At 39.5% G+C, this 12,396-nt stretch overlaps 1 long non-coding RNA gene across 1 annotated transcript; it reads right to left on the bottom strand.

Moving 5' to 3' along the window:
- Nucleotides 1-9,153: 9,153 nt before the first annotated feature.
- Nucleotides 9,154-11,544, bottom strand: LOC145454382 (uncharacterized). The gene is made up of 2 exons (XR_013920110.1): nucleotides 11,496-11,544; nucleotides 9,154-11,065 (listed from the first exon to the last, which is right to left on the bottom strand). It is a non-coding gene; the product is annotated as an uncharacterized LOC145454382 (long non-coding RNA).
- Nucleotides 11,545-12,396: the final 852 nt, after the last annotated feature.

Below are 12,396 nucleotides of genomic sequence, written 5' to 3'. Positions count from 1 at the left end.
TCTGGCCCGCGGGCCGCACTTTGCCCAGGTCTGTCCTAAATCCTCCCGAGGCAGGACATATGGTAATCCTAACTTACGGTGTGTTGTATTTTTCTCGGTTTCGTTGAACGCATCGGGGGTATATCTTCAATCACTTATCCCCAGACGTGGTCAAAGTAGTCAAAACTGCTTCAAGCGGAAATAGAAAATGAATGTATGAAACACATAATCAAGTGAGTAGTTTCGAAAACTATATTTGGTCGAGGGTTGCATACCTTTATCAGTTAATTGGAGCTAGTTACTTTAGAAAATGCATACAGGGTGCATCTCAGCGACTAACGCAGAATGACCATGCAATGACAATACAGATAGGTGCGATTTTCGAACATATACTCAGTTATCGTGTAACACGGGCTATTTCGCGCAATTCTTCTGTAAATTTCACTCATAAAAGCGAATACACTTTGCGTTAGTCGCAGAGACGCATCTTGCAATTTAAAAAGTAGCCGAAACCGATAAACTGCCAAATATTTGAGTACTTTTCAGACCTGTCATTTGCTGCTTCCACTCAAAGTAGTTTTAAGAAAGAAAATAAAAGTGATGGATCGAATCATATCCAGAAACTATTTTTTATACTTTACAATATCCAAAGTGGGAAAAGCGAGTAGTTTTTACTTAAAAATGTAGATTCATAAGTGAAAGTAGTATAAAACATATCCTCTTGAGTGTGAAGCCTACTTGAGTACTACAACAAAGTAGCGGTACTTCGTTACTAACTCCGTCTGCTTATCGTCGCTCTTCAAAAGAAGCAAGCCACGCAATAAAATGGTGATAGTCCTGGCTGGGCATAGACTTCATCCGTCAACCACTTTATCCGTCAACGACTTCATTCGTCAACCACCATCCGCGATAAGAGCTCACAAATAGTAAGCTTGCCCTACATCGCTGTTTGTTTACATCGCACTGCAATCTGATTGGTCCGTGTCAAAGGGAAAGGTCACGTAAGTGTCTATTACACATCAGCTATAAAATGTTAGGCCCTTACAAATAGATCCTTCTCATTTAAAAGAAATGTGTTAACCTTTAACATACATCAATATGAATATATATATAAGCGGCAACTGGGCGATTCGCGCTGTATTTATGGCAGGTCCGAGAATCTTTAGTAGAAGTGCATTGTTCAAATCCGCTAGGTGGCCCTGTTGATTAATGGATTGCGATTGTGCAAAATACTGCGAAAGTGCAAAATGCTTACTCATATCTCAGTTCGGTTTATTAGCAATTTTATTCAGTTCAAAACACCACAGAAAATTGCGATACTATGAAAAGATAGGAAGGTGTCGAAACGACTTGGAGTAGTCCTGGGAATCAGGGTTGTAATGACTCGAGTCATGACTCGACTCGAGTCAGACTCGAGTCACGATTTTTTTGTATATTTGGATTGAATCGACTTGTACTCGAGTCATTACGCATGACTCGACCCAAGTCATTGACTCGGCTTATTTTATATGACTTGAAGATGAAGAAATTTGCGAATCGTAATGGTTAGATCAACGCATCTGTCGAATTCTGCCGACTTCGCTATTTGTCATCACTGCTTTTTTTACACTCGTCTGATATCAGATGTGCCGCCGTAAAAACAATAGAGAATGGTACATAGTAGCAATGCATATTGCATTGTACAAAATCATCCAGTGATGAAGAGGTAATCGATCTACCGCAATCAGAGTACTCGACTTTTCAATTATACAAGCAAACGATCGAAGCAAAGTTCAATTAGAGCCAATGGAAAGACTCAGATGGTCAAGTACTTGGAAGAGACTGATAAGCTCATGTGTGGATTTGAAGGCGGTGATTCTTTGCATTTTTGGGTGACTAGAAAGAATGAGTATCCAATGCTCTTCCGTAGTGGTTCAAAAATGCTTGTCAATTCCTGCATCTAGTGCACCAGTGGAACGTTAATTCAGTAGATGTGGATCTATTCTAAGACCATGCCGCTTTAACATATCTGAGGATCTCCTTGCCACTTTAGTATTTTTGAAGTGTAACTCATTGATTTGATCTGCTGTCTGTAAAAACACACAATACCCTCCGTCCATTTGGCGTTTTGTTAGGTATGTGCATTGTGTACGTGAGTAATGAATGGCTAATGTTGTGTGATGTCTGTACAATAGGGCTGTTCAAAAATAACTTCTTTCTCATTCTACTGGGTGGCTACTTGATAAAATTGTTATGTTGCATAAAAAGAACACTGAATCTGGCTTAATATTAAGAAGTGGAATCAATGATATGAGAGGAAAAAATTTTGGATTTGAAAATAAATAGAGTATTTTTAGTGGGAAATTCTTCCCTATAATATAATTACATACTAGTAGTAAGCCGACTATTTTTTCATATCCAAAATATTCCACTCTAATAACTTCGCTTCTTCTAGTTGAAATTGAACCAAATTTGCCGGTGGTTTTAGGTAGCCGGTGAAATTCGAATTGAAATTGTAATTAATCCACATTTTCTCTCACAGCATTGCTTTCTACTGGTTGGAATAGAGCCAAATTTAAGTTTTTTTAGGCAATCTAACAATTTTAAGAATTAGCCTCCTTTTTGAGATTTTGTCCTTTTTTGAGAAATTTTGGTAAATGTAGGGCAAATTCGACTAAGACACAGTAAATCAGCACTGAAGTAACGCTCCGCCGGCTATTTCGGGACCTGAGCAGGAAAGTTGACCTTTTTTTGGTCAACCACCTGATAATGTGAAAGAAAAACTGTACCTCTACATAAACATGCATCTGTTTATTAGCTATCAGCTGGTATCTAGACGTAAATTCGTTGGTTCTCCATCAGATAGTATGTAGACGTGAATTCGTTGGTTCTCTATAACCTATTTGTGAGCTATCGTCGATGTGCTCGTAATAAAAACTGAATGCTTGTATTTGTGATGTATCAGACTGACAAGACAGATATTTGATTTAAAGTTCTCTCTCTCTCTCTCTCTCTCTCTCTCTCTCTCTCTCTCTCTCTCTCTCTCTCTCTCTCTCTCTCTCTCTCTCTCTCTCTCTCTCTCTCTCTCTCTCTCTCTCTCTCTCTCTCTCTCTCTCTCTCTCTCTCTCTCTCTCTCTCTCTCTAAGATTAGTAAAGTTATCATATTGGCTGGCGGCCTGTCTCGTCTATCTGTAGCATCGGACAAAATAAGCATGTTTGGCAAGCAAGGAATTCGATATCACCCAAGCAGGATTGAAAAAATAAGTTGAACATGACTTCCATACTGTGACTTGGACTCGAGTCATAACACTATGACTCGGACTTGACCCTTTAAACGGTGACTTGGACTCGGACTCGACTCGGCGATGAATTGAAAATGACTCGACTTGACTCGAGTCAAAACCACAAAAGTAAGATTGACTCGTGACTCGGAACCATGTGACTTGGTTACAACCCTGCTGGGAATCAGACACTCACCTTGGGCTCCAAGCGATGTAAAGAGGAGCCATGCACACTGAATGAAAAGTAAAAGGAGATAGAATAGAAAAAGCAAGGGACAGAAACGGGGTGGCATGTCACAGAAGGCGAGATCGATAGGTCAAATCGTGGTGCGGTAATCTTGGGGGCGGACTAGTATTTATTTAGTGTGTGCATACGTGCATGACAATTACAAATTATTCGGTTTTGCACTACATCCAACTGAATCAGCAGTTAGATACTCGGCCGAAGGAGTCAGAAAATTTCTGCTTTTCCCTCTAGCTAGAGCCAGCGGGTCGGGCCAGTCAAATGATTCCAATATTTTATAAATCAATATATTTGTATTTGCAATGGTTTATTATAATAATCATTTATTGTTAACACTATGCATAATAGCATAATAGTATAATAGGCTACATTATATCACGGATCTCATGGGCTCTATTCGAGCAACACCGTTATTCGCAAACAATGGAATTGGCAAAAAAATACGATGTTTGGCCGATTAAATATGGTTAGTGATTTTCAACCTGTGGTACGCACTTCAGCGAATGAAAAAAATTGCATCGCGGGTGACAAACATAGTGCGGATGAAAATCCGGATGGGTGTAGAATGTAGACGATAATCGCAAATAATTGTTACTTTTTCTGACGCGGAACAAATCAAACCTAAAACCTAAACCTAATAGGAATTTCAAGTGCAGTGGCTCCCTAACTGTTTGTCGTTGAGACGCAATTGTAAAACTTGTTTGACTTACGACGCACCACTAATTGTGGATTTTACCATAACTTTGTCTGGCACCGCCGTATAGTGAATTACTATTTACGCACTATAATTATTACGTAATCAAAAGTCTGATGCGAAAGCGGGTGCAGGGGCAGGCATACAGTGCATCAGCCCGTCTGAGCATAGGACACGCGGTAAGAATGACGTAAAATTGACTTTCTGTTTTCTTTCTCTGGGCAATCATCATTCATTAGCACAAGGCACGAAGATAGTAGTAAATACCATCATAACAGACCCAGCATTTGCAAGTTACTGTAACGGATATTTTCTCCCTTTAAGGATTCTCGAAGTATGGGTCGCAAAGGATATAATTATGGACCGCCATGGCACCATAGCGATTTGTTAATACGTATGGAATATTTGTCGAATTTCTTGCAAAAAAAATACCGTGAAGAACAGTTTTACGTACCCCAAGGTCATTGTGTTGGGTTCAGTAGCCAATAAGCGAGACACGCAGAAAACACGGTTTGATCATGCAAATGTGCCGTCCTTTGTATTACACAAATTGGTTGGGATTCATGATAAGATTTGACCGTCTGGTTTCTTTGGGATGCTTTAGTCTAGGGGCGTGCAGCGAGCGGGTGTGGACCTATGATACATAATCATTTCGAAGCCAACCCCCTTTGCGTCGGGACACATGAAGAAGTGCGGTTTTTGCCAATATACCCCTGGAAAAGTGCAGGGCCAAAAACCGGCGACGACAAAATCTTGGCAAAATGACCGTCGATTGGTCGGCCAAAACTTGATATGTTCGGTCGTCCAGATGTTGGCGGTTGGGGTCGGCACCGAATAGTCGCGTTCTCGCAATCTGAGTAGACAGGGGTACGGTACAGATGCGACACGTAGAGGAAAATAATTCACCCCAATTTGATATCGCATGTGTCAGACATGTTTCGTAGAGGTGCGTGTGCATACAATTGTTGTCTGATGCGCGTTCTGTATGTCATATACTGTATATGACATACATGCTCAAAAAATCGCAACATACTATTATAATCAGAGGTGGTCAGTAACGAAGTACTTTTTGGAAGTGCTCAAGTAGTTTTCCTCTACTTCTGGTACTTACTCAAGTAGATCTCATTTTCTCTGCTTCTGCTTCTACTTCTACTTCGTAATATTTTGTGATCTACTTACTTACTTTTCGCTATTTTCAGTTTATCAAGTAGAAGTAGTTTAATCCCCCAATACGAAAGATAGCCTGAAGAATTTCGGGGCTGTTTTCACGGAGTACCAACATTTAATATTCATAAAAGTCAAGTAAAGCCCAGTAATTTTGTTGCGCTTCGCACACAGTAGTTATGGAGTGACATATATGTTTCACGAAAGTATCAGTGAATATAATTTAGGTACCGGTTTGCTTGGTTCCGCTCACACCGCATCGTCGCTCATATCAACTATTTCATCACAGTAAATATGGCCCACCATAACGTTTGAAACTACCGTTTCGCAATCTAGCAATCACCTATCATTTCGTAATCTAGCAGCCCATGACGTGTCCTGCTAATTTGAAACATCAGGCCTTTCTAACGTTACACCTGTTTTAGCAGATCACCTTTGAAGCTTTATAGACAAAAGACATGAAATATATGTTCCGCTTTTTAGAAGTGGTATTTGTATTTCACTTTCAATTCCGAGGATCCAACTTTGAGTTCTAATTACTTTCAGTTATTTTGTCTGCAGAACATACATGTTAAAGCATAAAAACAAGTGTAGTAATGGCTCTATTTTCCGAAAATAAAGCTACATTAAATTTGACTTTTACGATCCACAATATTTATTACACTGGTCAACAAAATGAAATTTTTTTTTAGGCAGAACATCGGAGAGCCGTTTCTGGGGTTTTTGAGGTTGCTAATTACGAATATCACATTAGTTTTGTCAAATTGGCTCTCTGTCAGAAGATATTTATACCCCTAAAAAAGCCCAAAATTACTGTATTCACTCTTAAATATTCCACTTGGTGGTAAGAAAATCGTAATTTTTTCTAATTTTATACTGCGCATAAACGGCTAATTGACTATGAAGAACCCTCATGTCATTCTCAGTCATTCTATCAATATTAACGTGGCATGATGCGAAATATTTGTTTGTCAAAAAAGCAGTTTGTCAAGCCTAAAAATTGTACTTTTCCAAAACGAAAATTCATCTTCTCCTGTATCAATTGGTCATTCTACCAAGATTAAAGAGGAGTATAAAACTATAAAATTTGTCCTTGAAAGGCTTAACTACAATACTTATATGTGTCTCATTTCTTTTGACTGGTAAATGGATAATTTTCCACTGAGTCAACGAAGTGGGTATACCTAGTAACCCTATATCAAACGAGAAGCTTAAATCTGGTATCTGGTATATTCGAATGCCGATGACAGATTCCAATTTCACATTAGGAGGAGTTCGCAGCATGTAATTTCCCCTAAGATGTAGTAAATAAAACTTTTTAGCCGATCACAAAGCACCCAACTACAAACAGTTGGTCCGAAAATTCGAATCTGCATATCGAAAACTTGGAACAAACATGAGCATAAAAGTTCACTTCCTGTTCAGTCATCTTGATATATTTCCCGATCATCATGTTGATTAGCTAGGGGAGAGGTTCTAACAAGACATCAGAACAACAACAGAAAGATACCAGGGCAGATGAGATGAACCATTGAACATATTATGTCAGACCGTTGCCGGAACCTTTCGAGAAACTGCACTAAATAGCTTACAGGCGAAAATCGTACAAAAAAACAATTTCGATTTAAAAGATATCAATAATATTGTATTCCAACTGATTATTTCAAATTTACAATAGGTGGTTGACGTAAAACTGATTGAATTAATGCCACATTATTTGAGTATCCAGGTAAATACTTCTATACATGACTGGAGTTTATTAGTGTACATGATATCCGTGAAAGTCTGTAACTATGATAAATCTAATACCCCAAAATATAGTGCTGTTGCTGTATTTTGATTTAATATAGTCTTCTGTGTGTAAAAAATAACAAGTAGATTGAATTTCTAAACTTGATAGTACCACTAAGCCGATTTTATATCTAGTCATTACCGCGAAAATGGGAGATTTTGGTCCAAACAGCCCCATGGGTTATCTCCACAACAAGAGCCAATTTGAAATAAATAAGGTCATATTCGAAATCAGTGCCCTTCAGAACCCCCAAAACCACTCTTACTTTGTCTGCCTAAAAATATGTGTTGACCAGTGTTATTAACGTATACTAATCGCACAAATGTGGAAACCGTATCCGATACAGCTTCTCCGCATTGCTCATCGCCTAAACTTGCAGCCTTATAATATAGGGTAGGGCGCCATGCCATGATATTCTCTAAAACGGGGTCTTCTAGTAAACGAAGGGTTAGTATCGCATTTTCATATCATTACTATAATTTGCATCCCATGATGCAAAAGAATGGTTATTCTGTCGAAAATTGATACTTCCTGGGATGCATCAATACGAATCAAGCTCTCTGCACCTTCCGCATAGCTCAATTTGCAGCTTTTGACGGTCCATGCGAACGAATTAAGACTGTTTTCAAAACTACTTACTAACTTGAGTAGATTTAAATTCAGTCAATTCTACTTCTACTTCAAGTAGTTTTAGGTGGCTTATGGAAGAAGTTCTTCTACTCGTACTTGAGTAGATTTTTTCTTCGATACTTCTACTTCTACTTGAGTAGCTTTTGTTGACTACTTTGACCACCTCTGATTATAATATTAAAAATGCATTATTTTTGATGTGTGAGGCTTGAGCCGCAAGATGCCACTAGAACTCGGATTTTGGTCGCGGTCTAAAAACTTTAATAAACACTGCTTTAAGGTTATTGAACCGCTATGAAATAGAATGCGAAACGAAGGGTAAGGCACAGATGGGCCAAGCCTCACCATTGATAACGCAATTCATCGTAATTAGCTTAGAATTTATTGTAACTGTCACTAATCGAATCTAACTGTCCCACTGATTCCGAAAATCTAAATAGAGATCGAATTCTCAATTCTCAAAGTATTCGGCGGTAACTCATAAGTTTGCGCTAGACGCCACATTATATCGCCGTTACTACAGAACTACTTACCAATCAAGAACGTGGATAGTTATGGGAGTGTCAGTGTCACTGAAATGGTCATAATATAGCTGCACCAGGGCATCCAATTCATATCACATTCCTACAATTCTCGTCCAAATATTTAGCAATATCAACGATATCTGCAAAGTTACCCCTAATACTCGAGATTGTACAAATGTACACACAGACACAACGTTGAGTTCGTTCATTTCTGAGTATTGTTATTGACAGATATGTTTGTCAAATGTGGTCTGTATTTGTGAATCTGACGTGCAAAAATGTCTATGTTAATCGATTCCAGGCGACTGCGCTATATATAAACTACCCAGTTTGCACGATCCTGCCTTCACCCATATATTTTCCGCGTGAATGGTATCATATTCACCAGATTCCCTATTTTACGATGACGCATTGACAATCGATTTCCCCATTGCCATGGAACATTGCTCAGCTATCGGGAACCCGACGAGTTCATCTGTATCTGCCTATGCAAATACGAAATATGGTATAGGCAAATTTACTTTTGACATCCGCGATTGTTACTATACACAATAGTCTCCGACGGTGACAAAGCTCTTGATTACGAGACGGTATTTCAGAAGTTATTGAAAGTCCCGAGTCTTTAGTTGGTCAGTGAAATTCCATATGCTATAGCCACCACATCTATATGCAAATCACACGCCATTCGCTGTGCTGTCAAATCCCAAAGGGACATTGTCCAATTCCACTTAAGACTTTAGTCGTATACTTCGTCAGTAGGCTATCAATTGTGTGGTTAGCTATGATGTGTCGAGCTGAAAGGGGATTCGTTATGACTTGCGGTAAAACCATGTGCCCTCCACCTACCATGCAATACGCATTTGGAGTGCATTTACCACGGTGTAATAGCGGGGTGACATAAAATTACGAACGGAAATTTACGTTCCTAATACACCAAACAAAAGCATTTAGCCTAATTACGTTTCATGTCGTAGTAATATACTACCGACGAATCTTGGCTAAATATAAATTTAGTTACAAAAGAAATATGAAGGATTTTTCTCATCATTGTTGATACAGAAAATTGAACACCCCACAAACTGCCCCTTCAGGCCCCACGACTTCAACTACCGACACTACGACACAACTGGTGAAGCGAGTGGCGCGGCTGGTTATACGCTGCAATCACGACACCAATGGTTGCTGGCTCGAGTCTCCACTCTGCCATGTTTCTACGTGTCGGCGGTTTATCTGGGCTCATCATCGTCGATCCCACTGTATACACAGCGCCTTGAAAATCCCATAGGCTGAGGGAGCCGTACCCTGGAAAGATGGCAGCATGTGACCAGAAAAATGCCGCAATTTCCGTGACCCAAGCGCTAGTTATGTGAATAAAACAGACGAGCAACAGCACAACTGCTTTATAGTACTGATCAGCATTTCCAAATCCGCAGCAAGAAGTACGAGAAAATTACAATGCCGTACTTGGTCAAAAGTCGCACACCGTAATTTGGTAACATTTTGCATTCCTGTGGTAGCTGTTTTAAACTGGTCTAACCAGGGACGAGCAAATAATTAGGCAATGTTACATGATAGGTGTTCACAAAGGGTCCGTGAGTCCGTGACACGCCGTCACTGCTGATATGATTCTTTGTCACTAGTAAATTTCCATTCTTGCGGGCCCGATCAGGCCCATTATGCTTATGTTTACGCCTGTCACATAATACAGCGAATTGTGAAAGACTAAGTATAAAATGTCATTCTCATTCGTCTTACTTGATGATTCAAACTAGTAATAGAAGTGAATACATATATATCCCAGTTCCATTTCCCCACGCATAACAATATATTGGGATGACTCAACACGCAGTGCTTTTCACAGGTCTGATGAGGACCTTATGACCTGTCTTCTTAACATCTTAAATTCCCCATTCTCGTTATGCGCGATTTATGATGCATGCATCTGAACATCAAATATTGTGTCGAAAACACATCTGCAAAAACTCCCGTGTTTCATTTATCATCCTAATATCATATATTTGAAAGGCGACAGTATCTTTGTCGAGCCCACGCCCCACGATGCTGCCGCGAAATGTTTTGTGGGGGTTTCCGGAGTCAGGATATATGGAGAATGATACCGACTTAAACTGCATACGGACATTCTGGCCACATGCAAATTTACACATAGTTTTCGGTAATCATCGATTCTCCGGCTATGCTGTGAACGAGAAGTGAATCAATGAGAATGCACTGGAAAAAATTGAACAGTCTCGGCTAGCGGAATGCATCGATGATTGATTGCATGACCACCAAACTTCTCGTTGCCTGGCATATCGAATGCCACCCATGCAAGTATCTTCTGTATGAGAAGAATGGACATTCGTGTATTTGCTATATATTACTAGTTACATAACTGTTCTTAAGTAATGAATAACCTACTCATATGCTTCAACCAAACATGGAATTTACAAGATTCAGGTTTTAATAATTTATATTGCCTGTTTCTCATTGAATGTGCTGTGCAAGCGTGCATGCCACTTTTCAACACATCCTTCCATTTGTTACTGCATGTCTCTGCTTAGGCACAGGTGGGATTTGATTAATTGATACCACCATTGTGGTGTTGACTTCTTCATTTCTTTAACTGTATTGCAATTCTTGTGGGATATCTTAGATCGATATTTTTTAAACATGATGATGATGATGAGGTTTCATTACCAATTCACTTCAGAACGATAACACGATGAAAATCGTATAAGCGTTTTAGCATACGAGAAGTCCTATTACGTCCATTTTCCGCTGCTAAAGGATTTAATATAATATTATTATTATTATTATTATTATTGGATACGACAGTGGTGCTTTTAGCCAGGTTAAGGCCTTGTGCTCCACGACATTGCAATTACACGGACAGTACACAATGAATTTCATTTTTTCGGATCTCTGACGTTCTTCCACTCTCGCTTTATCGGCGTATCTTTGCTTCACTTTTTCATTCTTCTTGCACTCTCACAGTCTCTTTCACGCACACTTCATCAGTTGATAATCGTCTCTGTTGCTACCGAATTATAGCTCGGCTCACTGTAGCTGGGCTTTTAATGTCACTGACGAGCAGTGAGGTCGGCGATGAGGAGCCCATAGAACCTCCGACACATAGTAATTAGTCCGAACCGGGATTCGAACCACCACCATTGGTGTCGTGACGCAGGCGCTTAACCCACTGCGCCACTCGCTTCCCCATTTAATATAATATGAGTTTGTGTTTGATGAGTCCTACGTGTGATCAGTAGGGCAAGTTTTTGCAACTTTTGCAACTTTTTTTACATCTTCCTGCAGCTTCCTAAATACTCAGAAGTTATATGTAGTATGGTGTTTTAAGCTGTTTGGAGAAACCTTATATTGCAAGTTTTCGCAAGTTTTTCTCGGATTTTTCATGCAACCAACTTTTTACTGGCAATATTTGGTACTATATATAAATAGATCGCTTGATTAATTCACTGTCGTTTCAATGTGACGTCCTTTCTGATTTGATGTGCATTCAGGCTATACCGCCGAAAATTATATTTTCATTGGGTCAATTTTTTCAGGCAATTGATTTTGTTGAAGTCGCCAACACTGAGTTTTGCTACAGTGTCTTGTATACGGATCGATTCGAGTATCTCACACCCTAATAATTTCAAGGAGCTTGTCCATAAATGCAACTTTTTACTGCAACTGCTGTGAGAAATAAGTGCAACTTTCCACGGATTTGACTGCAACAAAAACTTGCCCAATTGATCCGAGTATAGTCACTGATGCTAGAAGTGAAATTGACGCGGTAAAATTATACTTACTCAAGTTCACGTACCGAACGAGTTTGGAAATTACTCTAGTAAAAGCTACTAAAGAGTAGTTTGGTAAGGCCTGTCACCGATTCTTTCGCCAATTGCCCGCAACAGCTTTCACAACTTCCAAGCACGGTTGTAAAAACTCGGGTCGCGATTTTGTGGTGACTCAATTTGACTCCAGTCATTTTTTTTCAAGAAGGAAAATAGCTCGACTCGACTTCAATATATTTGTGTATTGAGTCGACTTGTACTCGAGTCATTGTGCATCACTCGGCCAAGTCTTATGGCTCGAGACTAGGACGG

Source organism: Botryllus schlosseri, chromosome 13 (genome assembly GCF_051294905.1).
Source record: "Botryllus schlosseri isolate E-star chromosome 13, Bs_hap1, whole genome shotgun sequence".
Lineage (NCBI taxonomy): Eukaryota > Metazoa > Chordata > Ascidiacea > Stolidobranchia > Styelidae > Botryllus > Botryllus schlosseri.
Note: the sequence above shows the minus strand (reverse complement) of the source record. Positions and strands in the feature narration are given on the sequence as shown.